Source organism: Agelaius tricolor, unplaced genomic scaffold (genome assembly GCF_023055355.1).
Source record: "Agelaius tricolor isolate 1412-34295 unplaced genomic scaffold, bAgeTri1.0.p SCAF_42, whole genome shotgun sequence".
NCBI lineage: Eukaryota > Metazoa > Chordata > Aves > Passeriformes > Icteridae > Agelaius > Agelaius tricolor.
Genome location: NW_027269302.1, coordinates 1,315,020 through 1,332,201, shown reverse-complemented (window position 1 = coordinate 1,332,201; position 17,182 = coordinate 1,315,020). Strand labels below are relative to the sequence as shown.

Here is a 17,182-nt window from a genome sequence, read left to right as displayed (position 1 = left end):
AAGGAATTTGAATTATAGGTGGACGTTAAACAGGGTCTTGCCAAAGGAATTCTTGTGCTAAAATGTTTAACCCAGTGGCCAGAGAGCAGCCTCATTGTCTGCAGAATTGTGCAGCCACAGCTTCCGTGGGAGCAGAGGCTGAAAACTGATGACAACAGGAGGATCTCCTAGAGTTCAAGTCTGGCATCAAGTTAAAGCTTTGACAACCAAAAGAGCCTCTCAATGGATGAGTAGGGCTCGGTTATTACAGTATGAAACTTGTTCAATGGCACAGGAGGATTCAGAACTGAGGACAGGGCAAGGGTTTAACCCAGCCTCCTGTTTGAACAGCCTGGAGAGGGGCTGGCAAGGAACCCAGGACTGCACTCAAGGGACAGAGCTCCCGAGCCAGGCTGGGAGAGATTGATGGGACATTCCCTGGCCTGAGGGAGACAATGTGTTTGTGGATGGCTCTGCAAGGGCAGCAGAAGGGAAAAGAGCTACAAGACAGGCTGTTATTAAGGAAGGGGAATCAGACAAAGCGCAGGTCACCGCCCCATGCTCAGCCCAACCCGCGGAGCTGTGGGTGCTTGTAAGAGCCTGGCACTGAAATGCCCTCAGCAGGAAGGCTTCAAAATCTTCTGCTGACACCATGGCACCTAACAGGGGGGCAAAAGCAATTCTGACTGCTTCAGCAATCACTGGATCACTTATTAACCTCTTGCTAAAACAAATAATTCAAAGATAATGGATTGTGGAAGCAATAGATTCAGATGGGGAACTCATTTTACAGGAAAGACCCTTCAGGGGGTTATGGCAGCTTTAGGAATACAATGGGACCTCCATAACCCCTGGCAAGCCCAGAGCTCGGGTTGGGTAGAAAGAATGAATGGGGAAATAAAGAAACACCTTTGGAAGCCGGAGATGGAAACCAAGATGCCATGGGTACAGCTTTTGCCATTGGCCTTGGCAAGAAAAAGAGCCAGACCCAAGGCAGATATTCAATTATCTCCCTTGGAATTCATGTCTGGAATTCCTTACCTGGGCAATTCTCCACCTAGTGCAGGGTGGAAATAAGGGATGTAAATTTAAGGCAGGCTGTAGCCAGAATCCTGTCTCCTGTGGAATCTCTCCCCCAGGAAGCTGGGCTGGCACAGAGCCTGCCCTGGGACTTTGCTGTTGCCAACACCCAGCCAGGCCATCGGCTCCTGCCTAAGGAGTGCAAAGCAGCACCACTGGTGGCCAAGGGGCCCACGCCAAGTGTCCCTGAGGCCAGAAACAGCCGCCAGCACAGCTGAGCACGGGGGGACCCCTCAGCCTGGCCTCAGGGGCTCTGAAGCCCCGGAGATTTGCACTTCCCGCCTGCAGCAGGACCATGGGAGCCGCCCCTGAGCCTGCCCTGAAGGCAACGCAGCAGCAGCCAGGGCTCCACAGCGGGCCAAGCCCCTGGGCCTGCCCACAGATCCTCTGCTCAAACCCTCGGGAATCCTGGCCACCCTCCCCTGGCACCTCCAGCCACTGCGGCCAAGCCTCGCTGCCGCTGCTGCAGCTCCAGCGCTGGCTGGGCCTGCACTGCCACAGCTGCTGGGGAGCACCGCGGCACAATTCCACCCTGGGGCTCACTCACACCCACACTCTGGGCTGCCTGCGACTGCACTGCTGCAAAATGTACCCATCCTGCTTCTTTTAAATCTTATTTCTCTGCTCAGAAAGGTTTCTCTACTCAAAGGTTTGCCTTTGGGAAAGAAATTTTAAAGGTTTTATTTAAGGGGTTCCCAGTCTGTTCGGATGTTAAACTCATCTCCACCACTCAATGGAGATGAGTTTAACATCCGAACAGACTGGGAATAGCCCAAAAGACACCCACAGAGATAAGGACCAGCAACAAAACATCAACGCCCCGCAGCAAACAGCAACCAACAGCTACCCCAGACACTGCCCCCGCACAGCTGGAGACACCTGGTCTGGAAAAGGCTGAGAAGGAAATCCAGGAGTGTGGGCAGAATTCACAGCAGAGGGGAAGAAATCCGAGTCTAAAAGGAAACCAAACATTAAAAACTTACACGACTTGGAAGCAATGAACATTAAAGCAGTGGATTTAGATTGGTTCAGACTAGGTAAAGTTTAGGAAAAATCGAGTAAAACTGACATGTCATGGAATGATGTTTTCTGCTCAGCCAGGCTATTTGTGGATGAAAGTATTTCTGTTGCCCATCCTGGCCAGAACCAAGCAATGCCTTGACTCTCTCACACTAAAGAGATTCTTGGAGAGTTTTTGTTTTCCCTACAGTTTCAGTGATAAGATTACAACATGAGAAACATTTTTTATAATAATCCTACTTTATATTGTCAGGTAGGTTTGGGACAGAAGGGTGAGAATCAATTTTTGGTCTGGGTTTTTCCATGTTCGCCTTTATGTTGTATTTTGCAAAATTGAAGAGCTTTAACCGTGATACTTTTAACTCTTAAATAGTTAATACTTTTTTTAAAAAAAGCAGGGTGAAGCTGCAAAGGGAAACAGCAAATGGAGAATGTTGGGAAAACTTTACTATAAATAAATGGGGGGGAATTGAGATGAGGGACTACATTTTGTTCGTCATGAAAAAGAGACCAGTGTGTTACAAGAGTTGTCTGCTGACTATTTCTGTACTACTTCATGAGATATGAGCTACAAGGATACCAGGGAAGGGGTTGCAGGAGCCCACACATAGTCCCACGCAGCAAATGGTACAAACAGATAACTCACAGAAATAACGACCAGGGAAAGGCTGGGGAAAGGGCAGGGGCAGATTAACACCCAGCAGGGAAACCTTTCCCGCTGACAAATGGTACAAGCAGATAACTCACAGAGATAACGACCAGGGAAAAGCTGGGGAAGGGGCAGGGGCAGATAAACAGTCTGCAAGGCAGGATATTTGCTTGCTTAAGCTTGATAGGGCACAGTTTGCAAGGCAGGACATTTGCTTGCTTAAGCTTGATAGGGCACATATTGCGTTAATCATAAGATTTTGGTAATTTTCCACAGAGAAGTCACCAAATAAGGACATAGGGTGAAGAAGACGCGGCTGAGGAAGACTCCGCAGCCTTTATCACCGACCACCAGGAGACAGAAGGATGACCCCCTAGCAACAACCAGCGCAGGTGCAGAGAACTCCGAGATAACATGGACTCCTGAAGGATGGAGAGGATAAAAGGACTGAATCAGAAACTAGTTGGGGCGGCAGTAGGTGGAGCGGAGACTCCCCTGTCGCCCAGCGCTGAGCCTTTGCTTACGTAGTATAACTGCTTCAATAATTAATAAATTCTTTGATTGGAAATTACTCGTTTTGAGTCAATTTTATAACAATGGGGTGTCCAGGGGGTCCCTGTGCCCAGGAAAGGGGGTGCACGGGCCCCGGTGTTGAGGAAGGTGGTGGGTGGGGGCTGTGGAAGGCAGGAGTGGGGGTCCAGGGGGTGCTGGGGTCAAGGAAAAGCGGGGGCTGGGGTGTCTGAGAGGGGGAGGGCCGGGAAAGGGGGTGCGGGGGGGCATTGGTGCTGCATGAGGGGGTGCAGGAGGGTCCCCGTGCTGGATAAGGGGGTGCAGGGGGGGTCCCTGTGCCTGAGAACGGAGGGTTTGGGAGGGTTCCAGTCTCAGATATGGGGGTGCACGGCGGTCCTGGTGCAGTGGAATGGGAGTTCAGGGGGTCCTGGTGCTGTATAAGGGGATGCAGTGGGGTCCCGGTGCCCAGGAATGGGGGTTCAGGGGTGCCGGTGCCAGATAATGGCCTGGCTGGGATCTGGTGCTGGGAAATGGGGTGCAGGGGGTCCCAGGGCCAGATAACGGGATGCACTGGGGTCCTGGTGCCCAGGAATGGGGTTCTGGGGGGTTCCATTCCCGAGTTCCGGGGTTCAAGGGGTCCTGGTGCCTGAAAATTGAGGTTCAGGGGGTCCCGGTGCCGGGTAAGGGGATGTAGTGGATCCCGGTGCCCAGAAATTGGGGTTCAGGGCGGTTTCCCTGCCCGGGAATGGGGGCTCAGGGGGTTCCAGGCTGCAGATAAGGGGGTGCAGGGGTTATCGGGGCTGAGGAAGGGGGTACAGGGGGGGTCCCAGTGCCCCGAAATGAACGTTCAAGGGGGGTCTCTTGACCCCCTGTGTAGAGAGCTTTTTGGAGAATTGGTTAGCTGAGAAAGGACATTCCGATGTGATACCGATGGATAAGGGTAAGAGAAACAAGCTGGGAACTGAGCAACCGATGCCCAATTACTGATGAAGGTCACAGTGACCTTCTCTAAAACGGGAAGACGGGGGAGAAAATTGCTTGCCAGAAAATGTAGTTATCCCAAGGTAGAGAAATTAGAAGAATGTACACATAGAGGCAAAATAATTGTTAAGAGATAGAAGTAGGTGTGTTTGATTATAGTGTGCTTTAACCAATAATGAGCTCAGATTTTGCAATATGCATAAGCTTCATTAACACTAATATAAAAGTGTGTAAGCTTTCAATAAACTTCGAGATTTGCTATTCATCGCATATGGTGTGTCGCATCTCTCCCGCCGTTACGACAAATGGTGACCCCGGACGTGTACCTTCGGGACTAGCCACGGTCGGAGGCGTAAAAGTCAAGTGCAGGTCCTTTCGCGGCTGGGGACGGCAAAAAACACCGCTGAAAAAGGAAGGTGTTCAGGCCCCGGGTGACCTCAGAGGAGAGCCCGGCTGCTACGTGCTGCCGGACCTGAATAGAGCCGCAAGAAGCGCGCAATCTTCGTTGAAATGGATAAAGACAGGCAAGCAGCATATGATTTATTTACTGACTTTTTACGAGGGCGTCAGATTAGAGGGATAGATTTACAGAAAGAACTTCCTGGGTTGTTAGCTTATGGGTGTGCACAGGAGTTTTTTCGTAATCCGCATACAGTGCATGAGTTGTCGGAATGGTGTGTATTCGGGAATAAGCTGTGGCGTGCACTCATAGATGAGGATAAGACCGCGAAAGAGTTGGGAAATTTATGGCGAGTCGTGCATGCTGAATTCTTGGAATACCAGGCAGGGGAAAGAGCTGCCCAGCAGACTAGTGCAGCCCGTGAAAGCAACAGGCGTTGCAGAGACTGGTTTGGGTCCCCGCCGATACAAGCTCCTGCTCTAAAAAGCAGCTCCCTGCAGCTATCGGCTTCTGCCGCGGGCAGTAGCCCCCCCGCGCGTATTCCAGCCGTGCCGTCCGCGCCGCCTGCCCCGGTGTTAAACCCTACACCGCCTCCGCCTCCTCCCGCTCCGGACCCGCACCCTCAGCAGCCCTGCCGCAGCGCGCAGCCCGCAGCCGCCCCGCCGGAGAGGCTCGTGCCGGCCCCGGCCGACTCAGCAGCTGCAGCGCAGCCGCCAGCACCGCTCCGCAGCCGCCCCGTCCCCGAGCCGAAGGGGGGGCGGCAGGACGGGCCTTCCACCCCCCGTGGAGCAGCGGGCTCCGGTGAGTCCGCCCGCCCCGCGGCTGCCCGCAGCTATCACCACTTCGGCTAAACCTGCCTTCAGCCCGCAACCGCCGGGAGCCTCGGGGTAGACCTAGCAACAGCAGCAGACAGTGATTTTGGTGACTGTTCACCCAGGAAAAGTTCCAACGGGACTAAACAGACCACTCATTATTGATGAATTATCTGTGAGAGTTTTGCTTTTAGGACATTTCTCAGCTACAGTGTTGGGATTGTTTGTTTTATCTAGAATGATGGACGCTGGTTATGTAAGAGAGAGTTCTATTATGCTGTATATTCTTTTTCCACCTATGCGAATCGAACAATGAACTGTTAGATGCACTTTGACCTTTGTTAAAGGGAACTGATCCAGCACAGCCTGTTCGTATAACCCCTGAACGGGCTGAAACACTACAGCAGATATTAGACCGTGTTACACAAGGCAGTGTTCAGAGACGTGATTTTGATCTCCCTGTACAGCTGACAGTTTGGTGTAGACAAAAATTTTTACTGGGTGCACTTACTTAGCATAACAGAAAAACGGGGGAGATATGGGCTTTGGAATGGATATCTCCTCCACTTCAACAACATAAAACTCTTTTTCAGAAAATTGACATTTTAACTGATTTGCTCAAAAAAGGTCGTGATAGGACAGTGGAGTTAGATTTAATGCCCAAAAAGATCACTAAAGTCCTTATCAGATGCTATAACTGCTTACACAGATGCAAAAAGAAAATCCAAACAACTGTTACTCATTATATGTTTAGAAAACTGGACTGGATGTCATGTAACATTTAGAATTATAATTTAGCCTGAATGTTAGTTTGCACAAAAAAAACAACAAAACTTCCACTCAAAACAGATACTAAAATATATAATAGACTTCCAACCATAATATTAATACTATTATTATTATTATTATTATTATTGGGGACAATTTTGATAAATAATTACCAAAAAGAATATATTCATCCCTACTGTTTAAGCATCAATTGACTTTTAAAACATAAAGCATAAACACTGATGTTTGAGGCCTAGAAAACATTCATTCTATTGTTTGAATAATGATTTTAGTCTACAGGAAAACTGTTGCTTAGCTCTTCCTGTAACATCGAACAAAGAGTATTTTGTACTTAGTTGTTATCCTTTTTCTTTGTCCAAGTGAGAACACAATATGTCATTTAAAATATTCTCTCATTTAATTTACATTTTAATCTGAAAGAGAATATGAGTTTAAAAAAATCATACCACAGCATTAACGTCCCTTTGTACTTAGAAACATATTTCTTGTACCTGTTCAATTTAAAGCAAACCTGTAATACTCTAAGCACCTGACTCAACTTGTAACTTCTCCATCACTTTTTATATATTTTTTTTCCCTCTGAAAATAACCAGTGTGAGCTGTAGCTTGTCTCACACGTGTTAAGTTCTTCACTGGCTTTGCATAAGGAGATTCACGAGCACATGAGTTATTCTACACTGCTTATTTGTCTCAAATATCCAATCTAAAACACATCATCTGATTTGTATTTCTTAATATTTTATAAGTGAGTTAGTTCTGAGTTATTTTTCTCTGTTTCCTGTGTTTAACCAAGATGCTGAAAGACTTTGTTGATACGTCAGACTTCACTGAAACAAAGGCTTCACACAGATCAGGCCTTGGTATTGATGGATGGCTCAAATCTTTAAACTTAGGATCATGGTTACGTTCACTTATTAAGGTTAGCATTGTAGTAGCTATTGTAGTTTTGCTGTTAGTATTAGTTTTGCCTTGTTTTTGTATATGCTTGCAGAATATGGTGAGAAAGATGATAACTACTGCATTTAATCAAACTATGCTTGTTCAACAGAAAAACAGGGGAGATGTAGAGAGCTTTTTGGAGAATTGGTTAGCTGAGAAAGGACATTCCGATGTGATACCGATGGATAAGGGTAAGAGAAACAAGCTGGGAACTGAGCAACCGATGCCCAATTACTGATGAAGGTCACAGTGACCTTCTCTAAAACGGGAAGACGGGGGAGAAAATTGCTTGCCAGAAAATGTAGTTATCCCAAGGTAGAGAAATTAGAAGAATGTACACATAGAGGCAAAATAATTGTTAAGAGATAGAAGTAGGTGTGTTTGATTATAGTGTGCTTTAACCAATAATGAGCTCAGATTTTGCAATATGCATAAGCTTCATTAACACTAATATAAAAGTGTGTAAGCTTTCAATAAACTTCGAGATTTGCTATTCATCGCATATGGTGTGTCGCATCTCTCCCGCCGTTACGACACCCCTGGAACCCCAGGGGACCCTCCGGGATCCCCTGGAACCCCTTCCAGGAAGCGCCGGCAATGAAGAACTGGGGGGACGCCAAAATTTGGGAGATCTGGGGGTCCAAAAGCCGAGGAAAAGGGCGGGTCTGGGGTCTGGGAAGGACGAGGTGGCCGGGAATGGGCGTGCAGGGCGTCCCAGAGCACTGACGGGGGTGCGGGGGGATCCTAGGCCCGGATTAGGGGGGGGGGCAGGGGGGTCCCAGTGCCCAAAAATTGGGGTTCAGGGGGTTCCCGTGCCGGGGAATGCGGGTTCGGGGGGAGTTTCCTTCCAGGAATTCGGGATTCAAGGGGGTCCCGGTGGCCGGGAATTGCGGTTCCGGGGGCGTCGGTGACCAGAAATGGGGATTCAGGGGGGTCCTGGGGCCACATGAGGGGGTACAGGGCGGTGCCAATGCTGGGCAAGGGGGTACAGGGGGGTCCCTGTGCCCAGAAATGGGCGCTCAAGGGGGTCCGCGTGCTCAGGAATGGGGGTTCAGGGGGGTCCCGGTGCTGAAAAAGGGTGCTGAGGGGGTCACAGGACCGAAAATGGGGGTTCAGGGGGGTCCCGGTACCCGGGAATGGAGGTTTAGGGAGTTCCCGGTGCCCAGGAATTGCGGTTCAGGGGGGTCCCGGTGAACAGAAATGGGGGTTCAGGGGATCTCGGTGCCAGATGAGGGGGTACAGGGGGGTCCCGGTGCTGGGGAAGTGGAGTGATGGGGGGTGACATGACCCAAAATGGGGGTTCAGGAGCGTTCCCCTGCCCGGGAATGGAGGTTTAGAGGGTTCCCCTGCCCGGGAATGGAAGATCAAGGGGGTCCCGGTGCCCGGGAATTGCGGTTCAGGGGGGTCCCGGTTTCGGGGGGTCCCACTCACCTTTGGTCGCGGCCCCCGGGTCCCCCAGGAGCCCCAGGAGCCCCCAGAGCACCCCCAGCCCCAGCGCTGGGGCCATCGCAGCCGTCCCCGATCGCGGCTGCAGAGACGCGAAAGCCAAAGTGCCCGAGGGAGCGCGGGGGGAGGGGGAAAGGGCGAATTCCAGGGAATTCACCTGGATCCCCTCCTGGCACCCCTCTGGATCCCTCGGGGATCCGTCTGGGACCCTCCAGGGCCGCGCCCTGCGGGACCCCCGGGCCGGGCTGTGCTGAACTCCCGGCCCTGCGCTCAAACTCTGCCCGGACCCCGCTGGGCTCGGCCCAAAGCCGGGCAAGCAGCGGGAGCAGCGGAGCCAATTTTTGCTGCGGGTGCGGGTCCCACCCCCGGCGGAGCAGGGCTGGGCGCTGGGACCCGATCCCTGATTCCCAATCTCCTTCTCTCTCGCTCTCTCTCTCTCTGCTGTTCTCTCCCTTTCCTTTGGGGGATCATAAATCCCAGAGCGGCCGCAGAGCCCCGTGCCCAGGCCGGGTTTCCCAGCAAAGGGAGGCTGGGGCTGAGGTGCCCCGGGCTGGCCGGGAATGGGGGCCCGGGGCTCCCTGGGCTCACGGAAATGGGGGATCCAGGGGCTGGGAGAGGAGGATACCCGGGAAAGGGGGTGCAGGGGGGTGTTGGTGCAGGATAAGGGGGTGCAGGGGGGGGTCCCAGTGCCCGGGAATGGGGTTGGGAGGGGGGGGTGGGCAGCAGCTGCTGGAGAGAGACTGGGACAGACTGGAATGGACTGGGACAGACTGGGAAAAGAACCCACTGGCAGCAGAACTGAGGCAGCAGAGATCATACTGGGATATACTGGGACCACACTGAGGGCTACTGGGAACATGCAGGGGACAATTGAGATTGGACTGGGAATGGTTTGGATCATCCTGGGACTGACTGGAATCATACTGGGAGTGATCAGATCTGTAGTAGGGGTGAAGAAGAGAAACTGGAATAATGCAGGGAGCAACTGGGATCATACTGGGAGCAGCTGCCCCATGCTGGGGTCATACTGGGATCATACTGGGACTGATGGGGTGACACTTGGAGTGACTGGCATAGTACTGGGAGTGTCTGGGAGTAACTGGGATCAAACTGGAGGTGACTGGACTTATACTGGCAGCAACTGGGACCACAGCGGGGGCAAATGGCATCGAGTAAGGTGTGACCGGGCTCATCCTGGAAGTGCCTGGGGCCACACTGGGCTCTTCCTGAGAGGGACTGAGAGTGAAAGGAACCATACAGGGCATGACTGGGAGCCGCTGGGACCGTGTCGGGGGCAACTGGGATCCTACCGGGAGTGATTTGGACCATACTGGGAGTGACCGGGAGCCACCGGTGAGGCGGCGGCGGAGCTGGGAGGCGGCCGCAGCGCAGGTGGGAGCCGCGCTGGGTTGTGCGGGGGCTCGGGGCTCGCTGCGGGCCTCGGGGGCGGCAGGGGGCTCAGGCGGGTTCCTTGTGCCGTGTCCGGCCCGTGGTGCCGCTGCCGTGAGGGCGCTGCGGGAGCGGCTGCCCGCGGTCTCCTTGCGGCCGCTGCCTCGGCAGGAGCCGCTGCCGGAGCAGCGCTGGCTCGGCCCGGTTCCTGTGGCTGGCACAGGGGCGGCTGCCCCGTGCCCGGGGCTGTGCGGGGAAATTCACGTGGCCGGAGGTTTCCGTGCCCCGAGGAGACAGAGGAGTCCTGTACAAGTGACTTTATTGCTGAGCAGAGGGAGAGGCCGTGGCGCATTTGCCGTGCGCTCGCTGCCATTGTTGTAGTTCGCAGCCTCCTTTTTATCCTCATTTTCCCGGCTCATCTCCCTCTCCCTTTGCCCACTGGCTGAGGTACTTGGAAGGTTCAGACCTCCCGATCTGCCAACTGCACGTCCTCGTTAATGTGCACCCCCACTTTTGTAGAACAGCCGATATTCACGGCTCTGTTAAGTCTTTTTTGTTCTCGACGTTCAGGAATTTAGCGGGACTTTCTGCGAGCAGCAGTCCATGTTAATTAATAACATTTATTGAAGCTGGTGGTTTCGCCCATTACTTCCTTATCTACAAGTCCCTGGCCCCTCGCTCAGCTGCTGAATGAGCTGCACTCTCAAGGTGTGGAGCACGGTAAAAAGGTGAGAGGTGCTGTAGCACATCAGAGCAGAAGCAGCATTCGTTTAACCCATGGTCTGCCAGGGAACCACAAAACCATGTCCCATTCCCATCTTTTCCACGTTTGGACTGGTACATGAGCTGCTTTTTTGTTTCCTTTGTTATCTGTTTCACCACTTTTGCTTTGTCATCTATTTGCCAAGACCAGTTTGAGTCATTTGATTTTCCACAAACTCCTCTTTTCTCTGCTATCAGATGATCTGATCCCGTCCCATGGTGAAATGTTGTGTTCCTCATTTCAGTGGATTGCTCAGCAGGAAGGTCAGGAGCTGGAGCTGTCTAGTTGGTTATTCCGAGGGCAGCTTGTAATCTAATGGTGCCATTGAAATGAGAAATGGGTTCTGTGGCTCCTGATATGAATTGGTTTGGGTTCCCAGGGGCTGGTCCATGGTGTTGTAGGATTTGTTCTGCTGGCCGTTCATCTTCTCCCCATCTTTGGCCGCTCTCTCCAGCCAGGGCTGCATCAATTGACCATTTGTCTCTAATTAAATCATCAAATACTTGGATTCCCAACTGATTTCCCGGAACTTGTGGGAGCAAGAACATCTCAGTGCTCTAATCCACCCTATATAACATAGACAGTGACAGCACACGTTGGAGTGGGCAGAGGGATGATTCCCCCCCATTTATTTATAGTGAAGTTTTCCCAACATTCTCCATTTGCTGTTTCCCTGTGCAGCCTCACCCGTTTCTGTTGCAGGGTCAGATATCCTCACCCCGGGCTCTGCCTTGAGCTGTGCAAATTCCATCAGTGCAAGCAGGCAGAGCTCGGGGTGAGGGGCAGGGGGAACCAGCCCAATTCCTGCCCCAGGCAAGAGACCCAGGTACATTGGCCAGGCTTTGCCCAGCAGGGTTCATTTGCATTCCTAAAGCTCCTCTCCTGGCTGACTAGAACCAAAGCTTCTCTTCCAGGGCTGCCATCTGCTGAGTCACATGTGGCCCCCGGAATCTGCTTTTTTAAAAAAAGTATTAACTATTTAAGAGTTAAAAGTATCATGGTTAAAGCTCTTCAATTTTGCAAAATGCAACATAAAGGCGAACATGGAAAAACCCAGACCAAAAATTGATTCTCACCCTTCTGTCCCAAACCTACCTGACAATATAAAGTAGGATTATTATAAAAAATGTTTCTCATGTTGTAATCTTATCACTGAAACTGTAGGGAAAACAAAAACTCTCCAAGAATCTCTTTAGTGTGAGAGAGTCAAGGCATTACTTGGTTCTGGCCAGGATGTGCAACAGAAATACTTTCATCCACACATAGCCCGGCTGTGCAGAAAAAATCATTCCATGACATGTCAGTTTTACTCGATTTTTCCTAAACTTTACGTAGTCTGAACCAATCTAAATCCACTGCTTTAATGTTCATTGCTTCCAAGTCGTGTAAGTTTTTAGTGTTTGGTTTCCTATTAGACTCGGATTTCTTCCCCTCTGCTGTGAATTCCGCCCACACTCCTGGATTTCCTTCTCAGCCTTTTCCAGACCAGGTGTCTCCAGCTGTGCGGGGGCAGTGTCTGGGGTAGCTGTTGGTTGCTGTTTGCTGCGGGGCGTTGATGTTTTGTTGCTGGTCCTTATCTCTGTGGGTGTCTTTTGGGCTATTCCCAGTCTGTTCGGATGTTAAACTCATCTCCATTGAGTGGTGGAGATGAGTTTAACATCCGAACAGACTGGGAACCCCTTAAATAAAACCTTTAAAATTTCTTTCCCAAAGGCAAACCTTTGAGTAGAGAAACCTTTCTGAGCAGAGAAATAAGATTTAAAAGAAGCAGAATGGGTACATTTTGCAGCAGTGCAGTCGCAGGCAGCCCAGAGTGTGGGTGTGAGTGAGCCCCAGGGTGGAATTGTGCCGCGGTGCTCCCCAGCAGCTGTGGCAGTGCAGGCCCAGCCAGCGCTGGAGCTGCAGCAGCGGCAGCGAGGCTTGGCCGCAGTGGCTGGAGGTGCCAGGGGAGGGTGGCCAGGATTCCCGAGGGTTTGAGCAGAGGATCTGTGGGCAGGCCCAGGGGCTTGGCCCGCTGTGGAGCCCTGGCTGCTGCTGCGTTGCCTTCAGGGCAGGCTCAGGGGCGGCTCCCATGGTCCTGCTGCAGGCGGGAAGTGCAAATCTCCGGGGCTTCAGAGCCCCTGAGGCCAGGCTGAGGGGTCCCCCCGTGCTCAGCTGTGCTGGCGGCTGTTTCTGGCCTCAGGGACACTTGGCGTGGGCCCCTTGGCCACCAGTGGTGCTGCTTTGCACTCCTTAGGCAGGAGCCGATGGCCTGGCTGGGTGTTGGCAACAGCAAAGTCCCAGGGCAGGCTCTGTGCCAGCCCAGCTTCCTGGGGGAGAGATTCCACAGGAGACAGGATCCTGGCTACAGCCTGCCTTACATTTACATCCCTTATTTCCACCCTGCACTAGGCGGAGAACTGCCCAGGTAAGGAATTCCAGACATGAATTCCAAGGGAGATAATTGAATATCTGCCTTGGGTCTGGCTCTTTTTCTTGCCAAGGCCAATGGCAAAAGCTGTACCCATGGCATCTTGGTTTCCATCTCCGGCTTCCAAAGGTGTTTCTTTATTTCCCCATTCATTCTTTCTACCCAACCCGAGCTCTGGGCTTGCCAGGGGTTATGGAGGTCCCATTGTATTCCTAAAGCTGCCATAACCCCCTGAAGGGTCTTTCCTGTAAAATGAGTTCCCCATCTGAATCTATTGCTTCCACAATCCATTATCTTTGAATTATTTGTTTTAGCAAGAGGTTAATAAGTGATCCAGTGATTGCTGAAGCAGTCAGAATTGCTTTTGCCCCCTGTTAGGTGCCATGGTGTCAGCAGAAGATTTTGAAGCCTTCCTGCTCAGGGCATTTCAGTGCCAGGCTCTTACAAGCACCCACAGCTCCGCGGGTTGGGCTGAGCATGGGGCGGTGACCTGCGCTTTGTCTGATTCCCCTTCCTTAATAACAGCCTGTCTTGTAGCTCTTTTCCCTTCTGCTGCCCTTGCAGAGCCATCCACAAACACATTGTCTCCCTCAGGCCAGGGAATGTCCCATCAATCTCTCCCAGCCTGGCTCGGGAGCTCTGTCCCTTGAGTGCAGTCCTGGGTTCCTTGCCAGCCCCTCTCCAGGCTGTTCAAACAGGAGGCTGGGTTAAACCCTTGCCCTGTCCTCAGTTCTGAATCCTCCTGTGCCACTGAACAAGTTTCATACTGTAATCACCGAGCCCTGCTCATCCATTGAGAGGCTCTTTTGGTTGTCAAAGCTTTAACTTGATGCCAGACTTGAACTCTAGGAGATCCTCCTGTTGTCATCAGTTTTCAGCCTCTGCTCCCACGGAAGCTGTGGCTGCACAATTCTGCAGACAATGAGGCTGCTCTCTGGCCACTGGGTTAAACATTTTAGCACAAGAATTCCTTTGGCAAGACCCTGTTTAACGTCCACCTATAATTCAAATTCTTTTTCCCTGTCTGGAAAGCCCAGGCCACTCGCCTCAGTTAATCTTAATTTTAACACTTGAAAATTCTGTGTTTCCTCCTTGTGTCCATCCATCCAGTTTGTTGACTGGCAAGATAGGAGTGTTGTAGGGAGACACCCTTGGCTCCAAAAGCCCTGCCTTTAACAGGGACTCAATACCAGGCTGTGAGCCCTTCCTTCCCTCTCTTGGAACAGGGTAGTGCTTGTCCTGGTTGCTTTAATTTGTAGAGGCTCCATATCTAATTTTCTGTATTTCCCTGGGGCTGCCCACACTTCTGGGTTCACTTCAGCATAGGCCTTGTCAGACTTTTGACACAGAGGTACAACAGAACTGGCCTCTGTATCCCTTTTTACAGTATTAAAATCCAGCTCTCAAACTCCTTTCTAGTTAATTACAATCACAGGAAGAAGAAAAAGAAATTCATTTATTTCAAACCTATCCCCCACAGCTTCTAATAGTGGTTGAACAAATCATACCTGCTCATCTTTCCCTCTCATTCCCTTAAAAATTAAAATATTCCTTTACTATTTTCCCCTTTAGGTCTAAGATTCAGAGCAGATTGAGAGGCCCCTGTGTCCATCAGGAAATGCCTCCTCTCAATGCAGACCCACCTGAATGTTCTCAAGGGCTCCAGTGTGGAGGGTCCCTGGTGTGATGGGAGCTGTGCCAGCCCTGCCAATCCATGTCCATCACGGGCTGGACTTGCTGGTCCTGAGGGTGCTGCTGTCTCTGCTTGCAGTGTCCTTGTGCCCTGCAGCCGGAGCCCTGATTCCTTGCCAGGGGCTGTTTGGGTGGGCTGTGCCCTGCCGAGGAGGGCAATGCCTCTGCCGGGTGCTTGTGGCCGAGCCGTGCCCTGGGTGCTGGGGCCCCCTTGGGCCCTGGGGCTGATCCCTCAGGGGCTGTAGGAGCTCTGCCCTGGCCTTTGCCTTCAGCTTGGCCTTTTGCTGCTCCCTTCTTGCATTCACCTGCTGGGCCTTTGTGCCCAAGTGCTGCAGGGCCTTCTTCTGCCCCTCCTGCAGCCCCCCTCAGTGCCTGTGGGTGCTTGTCTTGCTTTACAAGACAGTGTCTGCTTGGGAAGGCAGAAAAAGCCTCTCTTGGAATGGAGAATGCAAACCCCCTCCCTCTTAATTTTTAGGATAGTGAAATCAAGGGGCTCTCAGGCAAAGATATGGGATTAGGAATAACGGTTCTTTCCTAGTGTGTATAATATAATAATAGTAGTGTGTATCAACAGCTCCGGCAGTGACAACAAACAGAGCCCGGAGCCGGTCCCGGCCTTTCGGCCGCGGCGCTTTCCCCTTGGGTGCAGTTCCGGGCACGGCCGGCAGGGGCGCCGGTGGCTCCCGCGGGGCGGGGCAGCGCATCCCTGCCATGGGAACCTCTCTTAACGGCAATAGAGCAATCCCTTCATCTAACTCTTTCACTTTTTTACCTTCTGTAGCCTTTCTCCCGTGTTTTGAGAAAGAATTTGGAGAGTGCTGCCTTTTAACTGAGCTCCTAGTGTTTTGATAAGGTGCTTCCTGTAGAGAGAGGGATTTTCCCTGAACAGCCGGAGCTGTGGTTACCAAGGGGACGTAACTCAGAGCAGGAGGGGTCAGGGGAGGATATCCCGCCGAGGCTCGGTCGGAGTGTGGGCAGGGTCTGCTGCCGGAATCGCCAGAGGGGGATCTTCCCGTGGAGGCTGAGCCGGAGCGTGGGCAGCCCCCACATGGCTTCTGGCGGCTGATCCGGCAGCTCCCGGCAGAGAAAAGGCAGGTGGGAGACCCCGGCAGCAGCAGCGGCGCTGCCCAGCGCAGCTGGCACGGGCAGGGCAGCCGGGGATGGGATGGCTGGGACCCGCCCTCGGTGCGGTCGGCGCGGTGACCTCGGCCCACGCGGCAGGACAGAGCAACCCCATCTTGCCCAGCATGGCCGGCAGAGCGGCCGCGGGCCGGGCAGTGGGGCCAGGGCACACAAATTCACCGCCAGCGCCGGGGCAGGTGGAGCTGCCCTGGGCAGTGAGCCCGCACCTGGGATGGAAACCGGGGCAGGCGGAGCTGAGGCGGGCAGCGAGCCGGGACCCGGGACAGGCGCCTCGGCCGCCAACGGAGGGGGCAAGAGCTGCAGAGGATCCCACTCTCTTTCTGACTTTTCCTCTTGTTCCCCTCCCTTTCATTTCCCCTTTTTATTTTCTTGGTTTTTTCCTCGGGTGTTTCTGATACTTCAAAGATTTTTATTCTCCTAAAATCTCCTGTCTAACATATGGCATATTCTCTTTCTTCTAGATTAAATGGGTTTTTTTCCAAATAAATCCAGAACCTAACAAATCCAATGCTTGGATATTTTGAAATGGTCGACGAGCTAACTCATGACCTCCTAATGTTGTTTTTCTCATCACCTTTTTATTTATCCTTTGGCAAATTAAGCATCTTTCAGTGACTTGCTTTGCTACACCAAAAATCCCAGTGCACCCAAAATTCCTTAAAAAATGATCACACAAAGCTTGAGTATGCCAGTGGGGTTTCTGATGCACGTCTTCTAATCTTTTCCTAGTAAGCACATTTTATTAAGTAATTGTCTTCCATGTAGAAGTTTCTATTTCCCTGATTTATCTTGTTCATTTCCTATCTTGTTTAATTCTTTTTTCTCGGCTTCCCTAAACTTTGGAATTTCCAGTTTTTCCTCGTTTGGAGTTAATATTAACATAACTCTTTCAGCTCCATTTTCTGCTGCATCCTTAGCTTTGTGATGTGCCCCCAGTTTGCCCAGTTTGCCTCTCCTTTGGCCCGGGCCGGGTTCCCCCCGCCCGCAGCGGCTGGGAGCAGCCGAGAGCCCCGCGCTGCCCATGCCGACCTGGCCCGGCTCCATGGCCGCTGCTGCCGCGGGCTGCGAGGGCTGCGGGAACGGGGCACCGAGGGTGTGGCTGCTGCTGGGGGAGGAGGAGGAGGGAGGGAAGGGCAGGGATGGAGGGGGAGGAGGAGGCGGGGTTAGGGGGCAGGAGGGG

General features: G+C 52.2%; 1 protein-coding gene across 1 annotated transcript in view; it reads left to right on the top strand.

Annotated features, from left to right (window-relative positions):
• The window catches only part of LOC139603937 (zinc finger protein 850-like), a 136,743-nt gene that overhangs the window by 50,995 nt on the left and 68,566 nt on the right, over positions 1-17,182 (top strand). The window lies entirely within an intron of this gene.